Source organism: Vigna unguiculata, chromosome 11, assembly GCF_004118075.2.
Source record: "Vigna unguiculata cultivar IT97K-499-35 chromosome 11, ASM411807v1, whole genome shotgun sequence".
NCBI classification, from domain to species: domain Eukaryota; kingdom Viridiplantae; phylum Streptophyta; class Magnoliopsida; order Fabales; family Fabaceae; genus Vigna; species Vigna unguiculata.
In genome coordinates this window covers 5767282-5777526 of record NC_040289.1, presented here as the reverse complement: position 1 = coordinate 5777526, position 10245 = coordinate 5767282, and positions in this window count along the sequence as shown.

Here is a 10245-nt window from a genome sequence, read left to right as displayed (position 1 = left end):
AGAAAATCAAACTAATGTTTTTAAGAATAATTTATTTCCTTGAGATTTTATATGGTCCAAAGAACTATGCTTTTTGATAGTTAGATGTGGTATTTTGACTATAATGTTTGGTCAAAAAAGAGAGAAAGAAAGCTGTAAATTTGTAGCAATCTTTTTGTAGCAAGAAAATGCACTGAAATGTTCTCTATGATTGCACCATGAAAATGATATCTCATCTTAAGTTTGATGCACAAAAACTATCACATAACCTTCCAAAATGACAACAAGATGATACATTAATTTCCTTTCAAACAAGTTATTTTTCACCCTTTTAGTCCAACCACTTAATTTGTTAGTAATCTAACACAAACTTGTTCTATTCAAGTCAATGAATAATACAAAATTTTTAGCTTAAAACCTTCCTTCAAACTAGTGCCTTATGTTGCACACCAATCACTATAATTGATGAAGTTTATGCTTTAAAGTTTCAACAAAAAATGAACATGTGTGCCACACTCAACTCCATTTCAGAAAATAAAAGCTTAATTAGAAATGTTTTGGTACACTCATTATTATGACCCTCATTTGTGCCATACAATTTCAAATTTTTGTTAGGATAAGAAACAACATGGAGAAGTAGGGTCAATTAGTATTAATACTTTACCTAATCATGATCTTTAGATAATGATTAAGAAGTTAATAATTAAAAATTTTAAAAGTTACTTGCTGGTAATTATATATTTTTTAATAATTTTTTCCTTGTAACTCCTTACTCATGGTTCTTAAGTTAATATTTTATTATGTTATAAATTTGAGTTTGGAGTTTTCAAATTTTGATAAACAAAATTTGTAATTACTAAAATTAAATCAAGATTTTTCTCTCTTGATTGATTATTCGTAAAAGGATCCTTTTGTTTAATACTTAAATTTTTTAAAGATAACATATAATAAGATATTTATAACTGTTATTACTAAAATTATTATTTCACTAACTGCATAATTTGAAAAAAAAAAATTAAATCCCTACAAACATGTCTTCATTTAGTTTAAATTTTAAAAACTCAGTTAGTTTTAAATCCTTTAACTTTTTCCAAGATTTTTTTTTTAAATCGTCATCTTTAATTCATTACAAGAAAATCTTTCATTAATGATCAATTTTAGCGACAAAAAATAATTAGTCACAATGTAGTGAACAATTTAGATATTAATTTATATACTAAAGATTATTGGTAATTAAAATAGTTTCAAAAAATTATAATTAGTCTTTAAATTGATAACTAAAATAGTTTCTATTATGAACTGGTCTTTAAATTGGTCATTGACATTAGCTACTTAGGTTTTGACTAAAAAAAACTTGGTCTTTAAATTAGTCACTAAGTATGAAATTACTTTCTAAATTGGTCTCTAAACATATATTTTTGTCATAAAATTTGTCACTATTTGATAGTTTTCTTATAGTGATAGTGAATTTTAACAATTATATTTTATATTTATATTAACAATTAATTATCAAACAATATTATATATATATATATATATATATGTTGAATCTTTGATTTTAATTCGAAATTAAATTAAAAAAATTAAAAAAATATGTTATATTAAAGTTAGTGTAGTCCTATATTAAACTAATTTTAACATTTATAGTTTTTTAGGTTATGTTTTAACTTATTATTGATTTAATCAACAGCGATATAACTTATTTATAATATTTATTAAAGTTAATATTGATTTAGAATACTTAATTTTGTTTAATTCTATCTAATATTTATACTTAATTAAGTTAGAAGTGATTAGTATCTTAATTTATTTTTAACATTTTGTTACGTAGAATTGATGTAGTAAACACGGTAAAGTCCACTTCTGCTTTAAAAATTTTTTGGGGCCTGGTTTAATTAGAGGCAAGGTCAGCTCATATGTTTTTCCAGGATCTCTTTTAGACTACTCACTCATTCTCATTTTGTCTTCTCACCTAAGAACAACTCACTCACATTTTCTTCCCTTTTCTGAAACAGAAGCTATGTTAGGGCTTAAGTTACATCCTCCTCCGAGCTTACTAAACGTTCCCCTTTCGCGTAAGTAGAACTCAAACCCAAGTCTCTTCTGTTTCTTTTACTGTTCTGAAGCTTTGGTTCCACGTTAAACTCAATTATGGTCTTAGTTTCGTCTCCCTTGTTTTATTTTCCAACTTCGTAAGCCAGAATCATGTTGTGGTGCTCTTCTTTTTAGGCTTGTCCTTGTTGGGTCAGCATTTGTAGAGGTAAGGGAAGTTAGGGTTTTAACATTTTTGAAATATCTTGCATGTTTTTGGTTTTATTTGCTGTTTAAAATGCTTGGATGATGCTTGTATGTATGAGAATGAACTCTTTGTGGTTTGATTTTGGATTCTAGTTGTGCATGCGTGAGCAGGTAAGAAACCTGTTATTCTCGTTGTTCAAGCGAGAAACTCTTGCCTAAGTGAGAGTAGTAGAAGCTCACCTTTTCCTCTGCTCGAGTTGTCACTCAAGCGAGGAGCTTCAATTTTGAGCGAAGAGCAATCTCGCTTAGGCGAGAAGATCCCGCTTAAGCGAGAACTCACAGAAAAATCATAGTGCCATAGGCGAGAATGCCTAGCTTAAGCGAGAGAACCTTTGTCACTTAAGCGAAGGCTTCTAGCTTGAGCGAGACTGGTGTAGGGATGTTTTTATTACTTGCTCTCTACTATGATTAGTTATTTTACTCCTTAAAGGTATGATAAATGATGTTTTGCACGTGTGGTGTGATATTTGGAACTGTATTTCATATGTTGGGCATGAGATGATTATGTTTTGAGATAATATGTGTACTATGTGAGCTTAACGTAATTCTATGAGTCTCTTAGGGAGACTTTGGGGTGATGTTATTGTAGTGTATGTAATTAGATAAGGGTTCAAGCAAGGTTGCATCCTGACATCTAAAGAATCAGTCAAACTCACGTAAAGTAGATTGATTCAAGTGGTGAGAGTAGTAGGAGGTCTTAATCTTTGAAAGGATAATGGTCTTAGATGATCATGTACTGACCTTGTGCATGGTAGGGCGAAACTCATTGACAATGGCTCTGCAGAAGAGTAGAGGCCACCACAAGTGCAAGCAACCAGTGAATCCGATTTCGTTACATGTATCCGAATAATTGAGTTAGAGAGTCTTTTATTGTTTGTTATCACATGCTTGGTGTGTTTACGGATTTTCCAGTTTACAATTTGTGGCTTATTTATATGTTAAAATCACTTTTCCCTAGCTTTCCCTTTCTCTTTGTGTATGTTTTCTTGTTGGTTTTTTCCTTTGTAATGATCACCAAATTTTGGTGTGAGCATATGTGAAAGCTCTTAGTGATCCCTGATGATGAAGATGTTGTTGTCTAGTTAGGCACGTTGGATCATGCTCTTTGAACATCAGTTGATGAACTGTTACTTTGAAAGTCATTGCTTTGTGAGCAACCATTTTGGACAACTGTTTCATGTTTAAGTTCTGATTATGACATCGTTTTTTGCGGTGGCGGATTTTAATGGGGGCAGGGAATTGCCCCAGCCCCCCCAATTTATTTTTTTAATTTATAATATATATATATATATATATATATATTTAAAATTTATTAAATTGTAGATAGTATATTTTAAAAATTGATGAAAATTAAATTTTGTATTTTTCCATTTATTTTATAAAGTACAAAATTTAGTGTTAATAGATAATAAAACATAAAATTAAATATAATAAAGAATAGAAATATTTAGGTTTAATTTTTTTTTTTTGTTTCTCTCTTTCTCAAAAATTGATCCTACAATAATGTTAATTACACCAACAAAGCAAACTATATATTAAGAGTTTCAATTTTAATAAAAAAAAAGTCATTGATTTGTTTTAAAAAATTTAACGAAATTTATAGTAAAAGATCAAATTGTATCAATTTTTCAATAATTGGGACCAAATTAAAACTAAAAACTAGATGATCAATTTAACATTTTTAAACCAAAACATGAATCAAAAGAGTAATTAAGCCAAATATTTTTTAAGATAATTTTTATTTTCTTTCTCATTATCTTTTTAGTTCTTCATAAATTGTAATAATTTCTCACTCTAATATTGTAATCATTTTTTATTCTAGTATGTTTTCTTTCTGTTCTTGAAGAAAAAAAAATTAGAAACAAACTCATTATTTTTGCTCTAATTTCTCATCTATCACATCCTTTTTTGTCTCTTGTCTCAATAACAACGAAAACATTATTTTTTATCTCATGAGCTTTTTTGTATATTCATTTTTTTTATGAATATAGAAGAAAAAGAAATAATGTATTATGTGTTTTTTCATAACCGATTTTTAATTATGACTTGATTATAATATTTTTTTAATAATTATGTGTCTCGATTATAAAAAAATACTATGATAAATTATTTTTTAATGTCATTTACAAAAGAAAAGTATATTGATAAAAAATAAAAGAATAAATCATTTTTTAAAAGTGATAAAAAAGAAACTATTGATGAAAAGAAGATAAACTCTATTTCTTCACATATTTTGAAGCATTAGACTAATTATCAATTCAGTTAGAGAATTCATTTCTTAAAACATTATACTAATGATCGAATCTAATAATCTCAAAATTATATTACTTTAGCCCCTCCAATATTTTTTGTCAAGATCCGCCACTGGTTTTTTGTGCCTTAATATTTCTTTTCCAGTATAATTTAGGCTAACCGTAATGGTGTACCCTTTTATACTTTATGTTGTGTGCTCTACTTTATTATAACATGTGATGTTTTATTGACTAGAATTTATCTATTAAATGGGATGTCACAAACATTGGTATATTTTATTTTTAATATTTTGTTTAGTTGAAGTTGGTTAAGTCAACATCAATCTTACAATGGTGTATCTTTGCGATTTATAATAAGAATTATAGATAAATCTTCAAAGATTCAAACTTAATCATGATAAAATATGTTGATTCATGTGAGGATAATTTGTACACAACTTAAATTTTTCCTTATCCACTTTTTTTACATAAATGTCCTCACATTTAACTTTTCTATTCACCTCTACATCTCATAAGACACAATTTTCTCTCCCAAGAGAAATAAGTCCCTCTCCCATCAAGAGTTGTTCTTGGCCTACAATTCAACATAGTAAGCCATTCACACATGTGAAAGTTTGCATCTATGAATAGAACAAAAACAAAGGAACTTTAACAACACAAAAATGAACATGGAAATAACAAAGCAAAGAGAAAAAAATGAGAAGACTTAGGAGATGGAGAATGACGAAAAACTTATAGAAGAGAATGAAGATTCTATATTGTTTTAAAAAGTTCCAAGTAAAGAATCATCATTTGACTCTTAAGAATAAAGATAAGATTAAAAAAACTTCCTTCACACTCATAATGTCCAAAATTCTCTCTCAAAATTCAATATATCAAAAGTTCTTTTACAAATAGGAGAGTGAGTTATTTATAACCTTTGTGTTATGAAATTATAAAGTTGTGAGAGGGGATTAAGGGTTTGCATAATTGTTTTGCACTTGTCATGTATAAACTTCTTGACTTTTCTATTTTGGCAAAAATTCACATTAGGCTTGTGAAGAATGATTCGGTAAAATCACGATCAAAGGTTTCTAGATCATTTAATCAATGCTAATATGTACATGATGGTCTTGGTAATCATGTTTTTGTCGTCGCTCATCTTAACGGTATATACTTGTGTGAACCTTTTGTTTGTACTTGTATGAGTTAGTCACCAAAACTAACCATTTGTTCTAATACCATTCATGAGTTTATATCGAGGGGAGATCTAAGCCACAAAGATTGACACCACTTCTAACTTAAAACCTTAATGTAATGGGTTTATGAGTCTTCTACCTTATATTTTGCTCAATTTTCTCATTTTTACTCAATATGAGACTTAAACTCACTAGGATTCCTAACAATTTGTCCCTTAAAGGTAAGTCTCTTCCTTATTGGTACACTCCCCTCAAGCGTAAGTATTCCAAACCATCGGTCACCAAGACTAATTCGACTCTGATACCATTGATTGGTCTAGCAAAAAGGAAGATTCATTGGAGAGACAAAAACACCAATGAAACATGAGTTCAACCAGATATGGATTGACACCACTAGGATTTATTAGTTTTCCTTCTTATAAGGTGTTTAACTTTCTTATCTCTATCTAATGTGAAACTTAGAATCTCTAACACTTTAAAAACTAAAAAGTAGAAATTATTTATGAATTTTTTTATGGGCACTTTATGACCTCTTTTATTTTCTCCAAATCTTTCGTTCAAATCAGCAAACTTTTTTTTAAAAAGAAAAAAAAAGTGTTCAGATATAAATATTTTTAATATTTTCCAGAGATAAACAAATTGAGAAAAAACGGAACTTTTTGTAATCAGTAAAAAGGAGTTAATAATAGGTTTGAACGGCTTTAAATTGATTATTTATTCTATCATTTTCGTGGTTTATTTGATTTAGAAATATTTGTACAGCTATATATAAAGTTATATATTATTTAATAACTTTTTTGTGTTCTATTTTATCGCAATAATTTTACTTTTTAATAACAAATAATTTCTTTATTTAATAAAATAAGTGATTGAATATATATATATATATATATATATATATATATATATAATAAAATAAGTGATTGAATATATATATATATATATATATATATATATATATATATATATATTAAATTGTGTCATTTTAATATCATTGTCAAAATTATATAATTAAGAAACATGTGAATCGCTCGTGTATTTTTTCTAATATTAGATATAAAGAAGAAAGAGGACAAAAGTTAAATTATAAAATAATAATTTAATATAGGTAAAGACGTATTTTTAATTTATAAGTGTAGAAATTGTTTTGTAAAATTATTAGATTTGAAAAATCCTTTCAATGAATACTTTTAATTTATATAGGACTATATCATATTTAGGATAAGCTACACATTTTTAGAAACAACAATGGTCTTAAAGAAAGCCTATTTAGTTAAAAGGGTTATCCCTAAATATTTATAAGATTAACAAGTCAAAATTTTAGGGTAAATATAAATAACAGATTTTATATTATTATCATTATTATTGATTTTTAAAATATATTTAAATTATATGTTTACTTATCTTTCTTTAATTATTAAACATATTCGCTTATAAATGAAAGCTCGAAGTTATAAAATTATTGAAATATTAATTTATATTTGTTTAAAAGCTTATCATAAAATAAGTTTTATAAATAGATATTATGACATCATCTTAAACTTAAGACTTTAAAGTTAAGAGTTTATAAGTTTTTTTCATATATTATTCAACTTTTTCATATTTAAAAAAAATATAAAATAATCAATACATATATTAACATGAACTTTTTTTATTCTGATAATATCATAATTAGTTAAGTAATCTTTTAAATGTATGATATAACAAATTGATCAAACCTTCTAAACTTTGCCTACTTCCACCCCTCTTCTCAATAACTATAGAAAAAGAAGAAAAAAATAAACACTTTTAGCCACCATTAATACCAGATACCTAAATTATGTCACCACTTTTCTTAATCTTAGAAAAAGAGCCGTAATTGTTCATGTAAAGTTGTTATAATGATAGATAATTATCCTTATTAATGTTGACATAAAACATGGAAACATAATCTGATGATTAAGCATGAGAACACACAGAAATAGCTTTGTTTTTACGTACGCATGGCTTTCTCTTTGATGGCATAAAATGATACTAAGAATAGATTATAAGCTACACATATTTATAATACACAATTTGTTTTATGTTTACACAAAGGGAACAAAATCAACCTTGTTATACCAAGTTGGATTGGATTTCTCTTTTACTCTATCATCACTTTCAACATTATGATATATGTTGAGAAAATTTGTTCAACTTAAATTAGTTTTTAGAAAAACAATTTATTTTTAAAAAATATTTTCATTTAAGGATAAAAATATATTTATTTATTATTTAAATTTAGGAAATCAAAATGGAGATATTGAAAATATTTTATATTCTATCACATTTGGCTTTATATATAGAGTACATCAATGAAATAGAATGGCAAGTTTATCCTTATAACATTTATAATCTCTTATATTTCTCATATTTTCAAAAATCTTGAAAATCCCAATAATGATATGAAGAATCATTGTTCTTACTAGACTTGTGAAATGGAAGGAGAATGAAATTTCCATAAGTCACTAGTCTATTCTTTGATGGTTGTACATGTCATATTGATCGGCTTCACTAGATCTATATCGTCCGACGTTATGCCCTAAAGTCGATCAATTGTGAAGAAGAACAAATCTAGTGATCAATTATGGCATTATCATGGTAAACAAGATTAAAAGGTAATTGGACCATAATTAGGTTGTCATTAAGGTAAAAGGTCAATTAAGAGGTTTATAAATATGGTGTGTAGGTAAGACATTTATACTACGTTTGAATCTATCGCATTTATTGAGTTTTGTCTTAACCGAACACTAACTTGAGCGTTAGAGTGCTTTTGATAGGTGATCGACCAGACAAGGTGAACTGAGCGGCGAAGGAGGCATGTGAGAAAACATAAGCAAAGAGAATATGTGAATCAATATACATAGAAAGGATAGTTTGTACACCTTTGGCCCTTCATACAAGAACAATGGTGAAAGTTATTGTAAGACCCATGAAATTTAAATAATTAAATAAATAATTATCTAATAAATGCGGGTAGGAGAGGTCTTTAAGGCATTAAATACTAACCTTCATGATGTGGAAAAGTGTTAGCTCATGTGGTTGAGAGTACTTTGGTTATGTGAAAGGACTTGGGTTTGAATCCTAAATATGCCAATTGTGTGTTATATAATTTTTAGTAATTTTTTTTTGGGATGCTTGGGTGTGATAGGTCAGGATATAATGTTTGATGTGTGAATATTATCATGTAATATGACTTGGTTGAATTGGTTGTACATTTGAAGTGGAATTGTGTGGTGATGGGTTCAAACCTTTGTTTGAACAAAGTATTTTCTTTTTGCTAAAATTTACTATAGCATGCACATGAAGAGGCACGTAAACCCTAGGGTGTATGGCAGCAGGGGGTGGCTGGAAAACAGAAGGTAATAGGTCATTAAGGGAGGTTAATGAGAGATTTATGGCAAAAATTCGTTTTATAGCAATTTAACCTTAAGTAAGTCCCAATTTAAAAGGCTAATTGTGTGAGAGAGAAGGGTTTTGGAGTCTGCACAATTGGGGTATTGAGGGTTGTACGAATTCAGAGAGAAACAGTGAGTAGAAAGTGGGATTGAAGGGCTGTGCGGGAGAGCTTGAGGAATTGTTGGAATTCAAGGAAGGAACGCAAGCGTGTTATTTTAAGCGAAGGAATTCCAGGTTAGGGGTGTTTTAATTCTTGCTATCTTATAATGATGTGTTCTGGATCATGATTGAGACTGTAAAACTAGAAACTTCTGGTCTGTTCGAGTTTCTGGATTTTTCCAGAAACCGCCTAGCGGCGCATGGACTGCCGCCAGGCGACACATGCAGTTTGCACCACGTTCCGAAATTTTTTTTGAGTTATCGGGCGGTCGAAGGAGACCCGCTAGACGGCATGAATGGGGTTCCCAATTTTCGCTGTTTGTCAATGTTTTCGTGATATTTTGCTTTTGATTTTTGAATCTTGATGTCACTGATTGATTGTGAATTTTGTGGTTGTTGGAAGACATGATTTTGAGCTGAAATTGAGAGATAGGGTTGGTGATTGGGGTTAAAAGTCATTATACCCGAAGTAGGTGTAATGTTTAATTGAATGGGTATTATTTTATGCGAGGTATATATATATATATATATATATATATATATATATATATATATATATATATATGTGTGTGTGTGTGTGTGTGTGTGTGTGTGTGTGTGTGTGTGTGTGTGTGTGTGTTGTATTCTGCATGAACGGGAGGGAATTATACATAGAAGACACTGCTGCAAATTAGGTTGGAGCCTCGGTCGTGAATGTAAGTGAATGAGTGTTGTGTGAAAAGAAACTACAACAAGTTGGGACTGGTAGTGCTGCAAGAGCAGAAGGAACCCTATCAGCGAGTATGTGAGGGTATAATTGAGATATTACGATTAAATAAGAATGTACATGTGGAATTATAAGGGTAATCTATCTGTGTGTGAAATGGGTAAATGAAGGCAGAATTGATGTTGGTAACGGGGCAGGGATGGTATCTAGTTTCTCACCCACTATTTGGAGAAAAGGGATGGCTAAACAAACTGTT